Source organism: Pinus tabuliformis, chromosome 3_1 (genome assembly GCF_031772625.1).
Source record: "Pinus tabuliformis cultivar Carrire ecotype Pingquan chromosome 3_1, CPIR1, whole genome shotgun sequence".
Classification (NCBI taxonomy): domain Eukaryota; kingdom Viridiplantae; phylum Streptophyta; class Pinopsida; order Pinales; family Pinaceae; genus Pinus; species Pinus tabuliformis.
Window position 1 is genome coordinate 209,510,903 of NC_142301.1, and position 12,932 is coordinate 209,523,834.

Here is a 12,932-nt window from a genome sequence, read left to right on the forward strand (position 1 = left end):
CATGCAGGATTGATCAACGGTGGAGATCAGCCAAGCTAGTTGGTGAGCCGGTGACATGATAGCCATTGGATCAAGAGAAACAGATCCACGGTGGAGATTTGGAGCGCCTAAAGTCAAACATTGAAATGAATATAGGTGGTAAGCAATATCTCGTGCACCATAAGATCTGTAAGCGGTATTCCTAAATTTCACATGCTTACCCTAAGTGGGTGACATGTAGCATGGGAAAACCACTCTTCTCACATGCTCTCGATCGGATATTGATCATGTAAGACTTCACGTGAGATTGTGTGATAGCTGCTGGATCATGCAGGATTGATCAATGGTGGAGATCGGCCAAGCTAGTTGGTGAGCGGGTGACACAATAGCTATTGGATCAAGTGAAACAGATCAACGGTGGAGATTTGGAGTACCTAAAGTCAAATGTTGAAATGGATACTTCAGCTATGTGACGCGATTGATAGTGATTGGTCAGGTTTGTTGTGGATTGGACGATAAGGAAATCCACTGGTATAATCTGATTAAGATGTGATTTATGCATGAAGAAAGTGCTGAAGGAAATAAGAATATGAGTGAGATCTTATTACAGACAGAGAGTGATGGAACAATATGACAATGAAATGAACCAAGTACTGAATCAAGACAACAAACTCCAAATCTCATGTAAGAACTAGAAATTTGTATTTTTGGGGTTGTTGAAGGGTCTCTTCCTCAAGTCATGGTTCCAAAGGGAGGATGTGAGGCCGAGACACCTGCTGACAACCTTATGGGTATCTTTTTCTCCTTTCTAACCTACTAATTGAAAGAAGGCGCAAATGGAAGTAAACTAAAACACAACCAATCTACTCTACACTACTATAATGGAAATGCCACTACTTAAGCAAATGAACAATTAAACCATGAATCTATGCTAGCATACATGTATAATAAAGAGGAGCCTTGGTTGCTAGGGTTGGGCCCTAACCCAAGAGCTTCAGCCCTCTGAGTTAACTCAGTGCTGGCTCGAAACGAAACTCATTCTTATTATCAAAACCATGGATTATATCAAAAACTGTCACAAGTCTTGTAGCTCGAAAATAGAGTAGAGTTTTACAATCAAAAATATGAATCCTATTGAGATCCTAGGAATCTCTACTTATACATCTAAAGTCTCCAACGACTTCCTTAAAATTAGGGAGGCTCAGCTCCCAAACTCGAGATAAATTGGTGCTTTGACTTTCACTTGCTTGGCTGCCTTCTAGTCCTCATGATTTGGTTATTTGCACATCGAGCTAATGGAGGAATATTCAAATGGGGGGTAATAAATGAGGAGGATTTATCTCCTATAATTCCTCTCCCTTGTCCCATTCGATTTTTGACCAAGGTCTTTGCCAAAATTCCTTTATTTTATCCTTTAATCCTACATTAAATGTACATTAGACCACAAGGCAAAATATCCAACTCTAAATCATGTCATAAACAAAATATAATAAAAAATATACAATAAGTTGTGAGAATAGTTGGTTTGACTAAGCTAGGAGGTGAATTAAGGCCCATATAATTACCCAATGATTAGTCTCATCACACCTATTGGAAGTTATGTATCACAAAATCTTAAAGGAATGTCACACTAAAATAACAATTGTGATATTATATGCAGACCCGAACTGTTTATAATAACAACCCTAATATAATATTGCATTCATCACATATCACAAGTCATAAAGGGATGTTACATTCAACAACTCTGATTGCATTAAGGTTGTGGATCCGATGGAGTTATCAAAAACAGTTTAATGTCACATTGCATCCACTCCGTCAATAGTAGGGTATCAGCAATGTTATATCAATAATATTGAATGTTGCGATTGCGGGAGTTTTGTAAAGTTGCAATTGTGATTAAAGGTGATGAAATGGATGCGGGACCTCATGTGGGTACGACCTTCTCCGATGAAATTTCTGAAAATAAAGAAGTTTACAATATATTTTTTAATTTGCATTGAGTTGGCTTCTCCCTCCAAATGAACGTGTCCTTTTTTTATTGATGAAACCCTTATAAATACAAGCTAAACACCTTAACTCAAGGATGGATCTTGGGTATCGACCATCGAGAAGGTGAGACAGTTCACAACTTGTGAACTTGAAGAAACAAAGGAAGTCGAAGGTTGAGCAGGAAGGCGAAGGTCGAGCGAAGAAGGAAGCCAAAGACAGAGCAAGAAAACAAAATCTTTTGACTGGGTTAATCTTGGAAGGCTCGGACATGAAATGAATCAGTAGTACAAACTGCAACTTGTTACAAAGACTACAAAGGATATGGCTTAGTAAATAAGACCTTGGGAGTAGTGTAATATAATCAAATATTTCTTGACAAAGTAAAAATATAGGGTCAGAGCCCTTGGTGTTGGTGCCTTAGAATTGAAAGGATTGGTGTCCTTGGAGTTGGTGCTCCTAAATTCAAGGTTAGTGCCTTGATAAGATAGGGGAAAAGCCCTAGAAGTTGGAGCCTCATAAAAGTCCAAGTTGGTGCTTGGCAAAATTCATCAAATATTGTATTCAATTCTTTTCTTTATCTAATAAAATCATTTCTTTGTTTAAAATTCTAAAGAATCTAAACTAGTAGTAATAAAAATTGAAAAGAAATATTGATTCACGTGCCTCTTAGTATTTCAAACAACCTCCACACACATATTCATTAGATGCTCCAAGGTTTTGCAAGAGATAAAAAAAATCATTTAACCCAATATCTACAAAGGCTACATTCAATCGATGTGGTTGTAGCCCAAAGAACCATGATTCTGAATGCTCCATCACTACTTTAGTTTTTATCTTCACTTTAGTGATGGTTTCATCAAACATCCATGATGCACTTGATTCTAGTTGCTTTGTAATTTACAAGCTCTTATAGGACAACTTTGATCCAGGTGGATATTGGTGGCCACCCACCTATTCCACTTGGACCCCACCATTGTTTCTTTCAGTTTTTCAGTTTCCTTATTTGTAACACAATTTATTATTTTTGGTAGTTTTTCGGGTCTTGAACTTCTGGAGTTGTTTTGATGCCCTAAACGACGTTTTTTTTTTTGAAAAACTAGGACATACATGGGTCTTTCACTAATATTGGTCACTCAAAAGTTGTAGTCCTCGAATATATCTTTATAACGAGGTATTGTGTGTGTCAAACGGAGATCGTATGCCAAAGTTACGACCTAAGAAAGTTGATGTACCAATTTACCCAAACGGGGCCCATAGTTTGGCAGTTCATCTCCTAGGGTTAGGTTTTTGAATGTTTAGGGTTTTCCATTGTTTCTCAACAATAAATAGGCCTTCAAGCCTCATTATAACACAGTTCAGAGGCATGTAGCCGCCACATCTCTTCTGAGAGATAAGCTACCATCGCTCGAGCTAATCTTATTTCCATTCTATTTGTAAGCATATTTCAGTATTTGATATTAATGAAATGAAGTGTTATTTCTACTGCATCTTTGTATCAATGGTTATATCTGTAATTTGTTGTGTTCATGTTTAAATCTGGATTAGTGGTATCAGAGTGGTCTGCTCTTTCTCTGTTTTTCTTTCCATGTCCCCAATGAGGTTGGGATATAAGGATTTAGGGCTTGAACTGGTTGAACCTTTGCAAGACTAGCCTCGCAAATCCTGATGGCCTCCCATGGCAGATGAAAAGAAAGACGAGGGGGCATGAGATACTATCAAAATCTTGCTCGAAGAAGCCCTCGAGTGACAAAGGAATGTGATGATGGACAACTTTTCCCAAATCCTTCAGCGACTACCCAAGGGCGATGCATCTACTTTCAACAGCTACTCTGGAAGTGCCACACCCTTTAAGGTACAAGTTAACTTTGACATTCCCATATTTGAGGGTCAGATAGATGCAGATGCTATAGATAAATGGTTAAATATGCTAGAAGGATATTTTTTCATTCATGATTTTTCCAATCGGAAAAATATCACTTTTGCACTTCTCAAAGCAGCCCCCCATGTCAACGACTGGTGGGAAAGCTACTTTGAGTAGAAGGATGAAAGTATGAACTTACTATTTTGAGCCGCACCCACTTGGAACTCGTTTCGGGATGCCATCAAGGAGAAGTACTACCCTGTCGGAAGCTATGAGGATAAATACATGAAGTGGACAATGCTGCAATACGGAAGGGACCAAGATGTGTTGGAGTTTACCAATGTTTTCCATACCCTTTGCATGAAGTTAGGTATCAAGGATTCTGAGAAGCATTTGGTTCTCAAGTACCGCGGCTGACTTCATAGGTACATCTAGGATAAGATGGAATTCCTCGACATCTCCTCACTCAGCATGGAATACCGATATGTCGTCAAGATCGAGCAAAAGTTTAAACAAAATAAGCGAGATTTTAGATCTACGAATCTGAAGCAAGGTAAAGGTGACCCCAAACCACTGAACAAAGGATAAAGCCAAGGTGGGGCAGCCTAGGACAACCCATCAAAGCCACAAGTAAAGAACAACATCGCGAAGCCAAAGAAGGACACAGGAAAGTGGTGTGAGTTACATAAGAGCTCCACTCACAACACAAGTGAGTGTTGGGCCAAGGAGTCACTGGTGGCTGAGCTAAAGGATTTAGAATCAAATGCATGTTCTGACTCTAAGTCAAAACCCAACAAGGGGAATGAAAAAAGGAAGCATATTATCGATGCAAAGCCCAACACCACTGTTGCCACCACGAGGATACAAAAAGAGGAACCCGAAGATCCAAAGGAGGAGGAGCATCTCTTCCACTCTGAGATGTGGGTAAAGTGTTCCTCACTACAGTTCATTGTCGACAGCGGGAGCCAAAAGAACCTCATTTTGGCAGAGGTCATGAAGCGGTTGGGATTACCAACCACATCACATCCACAGCTGTACACCATCAGGTGGCTTCACCAAGGATGAGATCTTCACGTGAGCCATCACTGCCGCCTTCCATACAACATCAAGCCCTTCACAGATGAGGTATTATGTGACGTTGCTCCCCTTGATGTTTGTGATGTATTATTAGGCCAACCATACTTATGGAAGAAACATGTTGTGTATGAGTCAAGGCCTCGTGCTGTTATTGTTACTTTGGAAAATAAGTTGTACAGGACACCGGAGGTAGCACTGCCTACCACCATCTCTTTGGTTATTGCAAAACAATGTAGTAAGCTCATTTCCAAAACTAGGAAATTTGTTTTCTTGATGATACGCCCTCAGGGCAAGAAGAATACAGTGGCCACGACCTCCATACAAGGCCCGTCCACACTGAAACAACAGATGGACAAGGTTGTGGAGGAGTACAAGGACATATTCACCTCCTCCACAGGCGTGCCTCTGCACTGTCAGGTCAAGCACTCCATCGATTTGACCCCAGGTGCATCGATGCCCAATGAACCAATATGTTGGCTCTCCCTTCTGGAGAACAATGAAATCAAGAGGCAGATTTAGGAGCTGTTGCAGAAAGGTCACATCTGTCCGAGTTCATCACCATGTGGGAGCCCGATCATGTTTGTACAGAAGAAGGATTGGACTTGGAGACTCTGTATTGACTATTGGGCACTGAACAAGATCACTATCCAGAATACATACCCGATCCCACAGATTGATGACCTTCTGGACCAAGTGAAGGGGAAAAATATTTTATCAGGATCGACTTGAAGTCCGGCTATCACCAGGTACCAATCGAACCCGCTGATCTGTGGAAGGCTGCCTTCAAAGGCAAGGAGGGCTTTTCGAATGGTTGGTTATGCCTTTTGGGTTGATGAATGCTCCTAAAAATTTCATGAGGCTGATGGATGACATCTTGTGGCCATTCACCAACTCATTTGTAGTGGTATACTTGGATGAAATCATGATCTTCAGGTAGATTTGGGAAAAGCACCTCCACCACATTCGACAAGTTTTCCAAACACTTTGGCAACACAAGTTGTGTGCCAATTTCGAAAAATGCACTTTTGGCATGACCCAGGTTCAGTATCTGGGATACATTATTGATGAATGAGGGGTGCATGTGGATCCAGCCAAGATCCAATTCATTCCGGATTGGCCAGCCCCAACCACTCTGACAGAGCTCCGTAGCTTTCTCGGTCTTTCCAATTTCTACTGCAAGTTCGTGTTGGGATTCTCTCATATCACTTGGCCCTTAAGTCAATTCACCAAAGGAGGAGCGAAAGCAAAATTCTTTTGGTCTGAATCTCAATAGAAGGCATTCATAGTGTTGAAACATCGCCTCTACTCTGCACCAGTATTAACTTTACAAGACTTGCAACATCCATTTGATATTGAGACAGATGCCTCTCACTATGCTATTGGGGCAGTCCTTACTCAACAGGGGCATCTAGTGGCATATCACAGTGAGACACTTTCAGATACAGTCTAGAAGTATCCCACTCATAACAAAGATATGTATTCCATTGTGCAGGCCTGTCGACAATGGAAGCATTACATTTTGGGGAAGGAAACAGTCATCCACACAGACCATGGACCCCTGTAGTTCATACAGATGCAAGGGAAGTTGCAGAATGATCGCATCAAAAGTGGTCCACATACCTACAATAGTTCCATTTGAATATCAACTATATGAAGGGTAGCACCAATAATGTTGCAAAGTACCCCAACCGACCATCAATCATGGTGTTAACCACGGCGCTCAACTCTTATGGTCACGAGACTTCTAATTGGCCACTTCTCTACAAAAGTTACCAAGAATTTGGCCACACATACTAGATGCTCCTGGAGGGTCAGTAAGTTCCATATTTTCACCTCCAGGATGCCTTGTTATGCCACGTGGGACACCTTTGTGTTCCTTCAAGCAAGCGAGACAAGATGATTTGGGAAGCGGACTACAGTCGGGCCACTGGGTATTTCGGGGTCGAGAAAATAGTGGCAGTACTGTAGAAGTATTTCTATTGGCCGAATCTTCGACAGGATGTCGGGAAGTACATCAGATCCTGTATAGCCTGCACCATTTCCAAACCGACCATCAAGAAGCAAGGCCTCTATACTCTGGTGCCTACCCCTAGTCAACCTTTGGAATCCAGCTCCATGGATTACATGTCGGGCCTTCCTTCTACTGAGCATGACAACAACTGTGTTTTTGGGGTCATCGACAGATTCTCAAATATGGCCATTATGGAGGCCTGCAAGAAGAATATCACAACAATATCCACTGCTAAACTCGTCTTTGAATGAGTGTGGGTACACTTTGGGATCCCACAGTCTATCATCTCAGATAGGGATAGTAGGTTCCTCAATACATTTTGGTCCAGTCCCTGGTCAATGTTGGGCACCAAGCTCACTAAGTCCACAGCTTTCCATCCCCAAACTGAAGACCAGATAGAGGTCGCCAATAGGATGATCGTATAGATTCTGCGGATGTACAACTCAAAGCATCCATGCAGATGGGATGAGAGCCTTCCCTATGTCCAACACACCTATAACTGGGCTCTCCACAACTCGACTGACCACAACCCTTTTCAGGTGGGCTTGGGATTCCAACCACTATGTCACATTGATGTGGCCATACCACTTGCAGCTACTCAGGCAAATTTGACTCATGTCGAGTTGGAAACCGATAAGGAAAACAGCTTCATTGAACACAAGCAACATATCTTCAAGCAGGTCCATGACATTCTAGAGAAATCAAATGCCAATTACAAGTAGTGACATGATCAACAACAGGTGCCACAAAAGTTTCAGGTGGGCGACAAAGTCTGGTTGCATTTGCTGAAGGAACACCTTACCAGAGCCTATTGAAAACTCAGACCACTCTGATATGGTCCTTACACCATTACCAAGGTCGTGGGAGACCATGCATTTGAGCTCAGCGTTCCCCCATTCCTTGGCTTGCACCCAGTGTTCAATGTGGACCACCATTGACCATACTTCCCACCATTGTTGGACACATCAGACATTGTAGAACAGCTCACACCTACAGAGTTAAATCCAGATTGCATGGAGCAAGCCACAATTGATCGGATCATGGACATGCAAATCAAGAACACCCGATAGCAAAGGATCCAACTATATCAAGTTGTTAAAGCAGGCCAACTCCTTCATGAGGGCAAGTGGCTCACCAGGGACCAAGTTCAACAGAAGTTTCCTCATCTCATGGAGGAACTCAACGCAATGGGGACCATTGCTTCCTAAGGGGGGAGGAATGATCCAGGTGGATATTGGTGGCCACCCGTCTATTCCACTTGGACCCCCACCATTGCTTCTTTCATTTTTTCAGTTTCCTTATTTGTAGCACAATTTATTATTTTTGGCAATTTTTAGGTCCTGAACTTTCAGCGCTGTTTTGAGCCCCTAAACGACGTTTTTTTAGAAAGCGGGGACCATCATGGGCCATAAATCAATGGTGGTCACCCAAAAGTTGTAATCCTGAGATATATCTTTCTAACGAGGTATTTTGCACGTCAAACGGATATCGTGTGCCAAAGTTATGACCCGAGGAAGTTGATGTACCAATTTACCGAAACGGGGCTCATAGTTTGGTGCTTCATCTCCTAGGGTTAGGTTTTTGGATATTTAGGGTTTTCCATTATTTCTTGACAATAAATAGGCCTTCGAGTCTCATTGTAACACAGTTCAGAGGCATGTAGCCACCACATCGCTTCTTAGAGATAAGCTACCATCGCCCGAGCTAGTCTTATTTCCATTCTGTTTGTAGGCATATTTCAATATTTGATATTAATGAAATGAAGTGTTATTTCTACTGCATCTTTGTATCTATCGTTATATCTATAATTTGTTGTATTCATGTTTAAATCCAGATCAAACTTGCAGTTTGTTTCCATTCGCTTCATATTAAGACATAACACCATATTGGTTGAGAGAATAGCACTTGTCAATCTTTTTCTTTAGAAACTAAGATTTAGGAGCATTTTGTACTTAGATGCTCCCTTATTATAAAATCAATCATTAGATTATTGTTCTATCATATTTTCATGATCACATATAGCTCTTTGAGGCATTCATGCCATATGAGGACCAAATGTGCTTAGCCCTTTCTTTAATAAGATGCTTCCTCTTGCACCAATGATTTTGTATTAAAAAATGATCTAAAGTAGCTTTCCCTAGGATGATAACTTCATTCTTCCATGGTTCAAAAACCTTAGCAGGAAGAGACCTTTTGAAAAACATAATGCATAGGTGGTAGGTTTGTTAGACATTGCAGATCTAGGGATACCATTAGCATTGTGTCAATTTCACACTTTCTAACAATCTAGAATGTTGGAAGTGATTCTCTAGTGCAATGGGACTTCTCTCCTTTTATCAAAATTTCTTTTTTTCATGGGTCTCTTTGATGTTCTAGATGGGTTTGATATTCCATTTGATCTACTTTTCTTATTCTATGGCAAACATTATTCCATTTTTGTATTTCAAGGACTTGTGTTATACTTCATATGTCACATATTATATTGTATTCATTCACCACACCTTTGACAACAAACATTCTCAAGTTAAATTAATTAATTAAAAAAAGGTCATATAAACACGAGTTATGCTTTTTTGGACATGTAATATTAGTAAAGAATTGTATTAACTCACGAGTTAATAACAAAATCTATTGACAAGCTAAGAATCTCCATAATAATAAAAAAAAAGATAATTAAAAATCTTGTTTTATATATATATATATATATATATATATATATATAAATTGTTTTTATAATTAATAATAATAAATCAAAATATTTTTTTAATATTATGATGAATTACATATTTTATCAATTATTTAAAAAAATAAAAAATAAAAAACATAAATAATTATACTTTTAATTTATATGATTACCATAATATTACCATAAGTTTCCTGTGCCCTAACATTATAATAATTTTCCTCTGGTTCAAATTCCAAAATGACAAACAGTGAGATATTAGAGAGAGATCACCATGATAAATCCATTATACATAAGCATGTTGCAAAATTTGTAACATATCCGTGCTCAGCTCAAACGGAAGTGCCAAACTGACTAGATTTTCACACTTAATTCAAAACTTTGTTTAAATTCTTAAACCACAACGGAACGCGACAACAGAATATTCCAGAACATGATACCTGTAACGTTTATTATCCAAAAATTGTAAGTCCATCAGCATCGCCATAGAACACTAGTGCTGTGAGAAGAAAAATATTTCCTTGTGCCATTATTTCTTAGAGGCGAACAGGGCGTAGAATCATTCTACAGTGTTAGCTACGATATTTTGAGCTTCTACAATCAATTAGCATGACTAACCAGAGTCAGTTACATTATCTAATTCTATTTGGGGAATAGTCTGCCTTCAAATCCTGAAACTCAGGGATTGTTGTACAGTATCATGGGTTTTCTTGAACTACGCCTCTATATACAAGTAACGGAGCAGACCGGGCAACAGAAATCCTATTTGTCGGTGGAGAAGCATCCAGAGAAAGTAGCTAAAATGGCCCAAAATAAGTGCTTTCTTTGAAACTGTACTTTACCACTGGTGGACATCAAGGCCTCTGCATCAACTGTTCATGATAAGTTGGACTTCCTTGAGCTCATATGAAATATGATCCATAGCAGCTTCCCCAACTGAAATATTTTCCTTCGCTCCCAGCGCCAACAATCTTTGATTGGATTCCATGTTCCACATTGCAAATAGTTAATCAGTGATACGTCTGCAACACACAACAATTCAATATACAAATTTTACAAGTATTATTTTAGATTTCAGATATCTTCTTTTTACTCTAACTCAGTGGGATTCAAAGTGGATCAAATTAAAATACACCAAATAAAGTTAAATTTCAGATACTTGAACTTTGCTAAACATTACTGAACTTAGCTATTGTAAATATATATAGTTGTGTTTTCTGTTAAAAAAAAAAAACATAATCTATAGCATTATTTTATTTTCTATACTCTAAACTTAGAAAAAACTCCAAGATAAAAATGTGTTACTCACTTTTGGACCAGTTTTAACTACTTCCTCCGGCCTCTTCAGGGGAAAGAAAGGAATCAGTTGCCGTAGATTGAAGTTTTGCCACTGAACATTTAGGAGCGAAGATTTGAAAGGAAACTTTTTCCTCAAATAAAACTAGATAATGCAACCGACTCTGGCTAGTCATTTTTATGATTGCAGAAGCTCAAAATATCGTATCTAACACTGTAGAATGATTCTACACCCTCTTCGCCTCTGAAAACATGCCATAAGGAAGTATTTCCTCTATATCTATGGCCAAATGTTTTCCAAGCGTTTTCCAAAAATCTCAAGAATGCCAGAGATTCTGAAAAGCCACTGATCCCCCAATGGGGGATTCTCCAGAAATATGGAAAAGGCTGGAGGAACTTCCTTGTTTTTTATTTACGGAATTTGAGGACGCATGCTGCTGAAAACGTGACGAGCACCGAACAGTGCCATTAGCTACCCTTGTTGTACGGAGATAGTGTTGTGGTTAGAACTAGGGATTAGGGTTTGGGGTCAGTTTGTAATTTGCACATCTTTTAAAAATGATCAGAATGGATGAAGTGCACTCACAGTAGTGGAGGTTACTGTAAAGCCCACTTTTCAATGTCTGGAGTCTGGGTAGCATTATTGTTGGTGGAATCATCCCACTTTTGCAGAATCTATAATTTTTATCTTGGGATTTTAGTTATCTGTTTGAAAGGTTTATTGATGTTGGCTTTTGTGTAATTGCAAACCTCTGGTATCAGAGCCTGCACTTAGGTTCCATTCCCCAAGCTACTTTTGAGGTGAGTGTTGGTATAATTTTTTTACTTTTATAAAATTTACAATTTCTATTTTAGGATTTTAAGTGAAGTGTTTGCAAAGTTTATTAATATTTATTAATTTTGGTGTAACTGCAAACCTCTTTCTGCATATATATTAATTTTAATGTAACTACAAATCTCTTTCATTATTAATATATGCATTGCATATATATTAATTTTAGTGTAACTACAAACCTTTTTCATTATTAATATATGCATTGTATATATGTAAATAAGTTAGTTGATAACATCAAAATAAATTCAAAGTAAAAGATTAAAGAATTAAAAGTTAACAAGCCCATCACTCAGTTGTATATTCAATTTAATTTCGTGACATTGACACAGATATGTGTTCACATGATGGAGCCATAATTAACAAAGATTTTAATTTTACAAAAAGGCCAATGCATTCACATGATAGAGATAATTATATTCTGTCTCTCATACAGATAAAAAAAAAGTTATTTTGATAGAATTATAATTATCAAAACTGGATTTTTATAAAATTGATTTACTTTCATTCCATGCTTTTACTGGCATGTTCAATTTAATATTAGGTTTACAAACAGATATGATCTTCTAGATGTGAATCTCTTTCTCCGTTGATAAAAAATCTCAACCACAAAAACCTAAAAAATTGAATGATAATTATCAAAACTAGAGTTTTATAAAATTGCTTTTACTTTCATCGCATATTTAATTGGCATTTTCAAATTAACATACATCGTTACGATAGTATTTTTAATATTTGAATTTTATTAAAAGTCCAATACACTGTTTTGAATTCACGTGATAAAACGATAATTATCCACAATTTAATTTTTATATTAAATTAATTTTATTTTTAAATATAAAGAATTATAAAATTATTATATTCACAAATTATATATTTTAACTTTAATATACTATTTTTGTTTAAAATATAATATATTATAACATAATAATTATAGGAAAAAGACATTATTTTTTTCTATATATTTTAGGGTGTTATCTGGGTGTATATTCAACTATGCATACCCTAAATTACATAGCATGGAATGCATGAGGTGGGGTGCATATTTTTTTAAAATTAAGGGTACTAAAATTGACCTCCATGTTTTTCTTGTGAGTTTTGAAGTTGTCTTTCTTTCTATGCTAATATTCTCATTAATAAGGCTATAGAGGTTATAAAGTTGTTTTTCTCTCTATACTAATATTCTCATTAATAAGGCTAT

At 38.0% G+C, this 12,932-nt stretch overlaps 1 long non-coding RNA gene across 1 annotated transcript; it reads right to left on the minus strand.

Annotated features, from left to right (window-relative positions):
* Positions 1-10,027: 10,027 nt before the first annotated feature.
* On the minus strand, positions 10,028-11,600 carry LOC149186529 (uncharacterized). Its single transcript, XR_016256143.1, has 2 exons — positions 10,913-11,600; positions 10,028-10,625 (listed from the first exon to the last, which is right to left on the minus strand). It is a non-coding gene; the product is annotated as an uncharacterized LOC149186529 (long non-coding RNA).
* Positions 11,601-12,932: the final 1,332 nt, after the last annotated feature.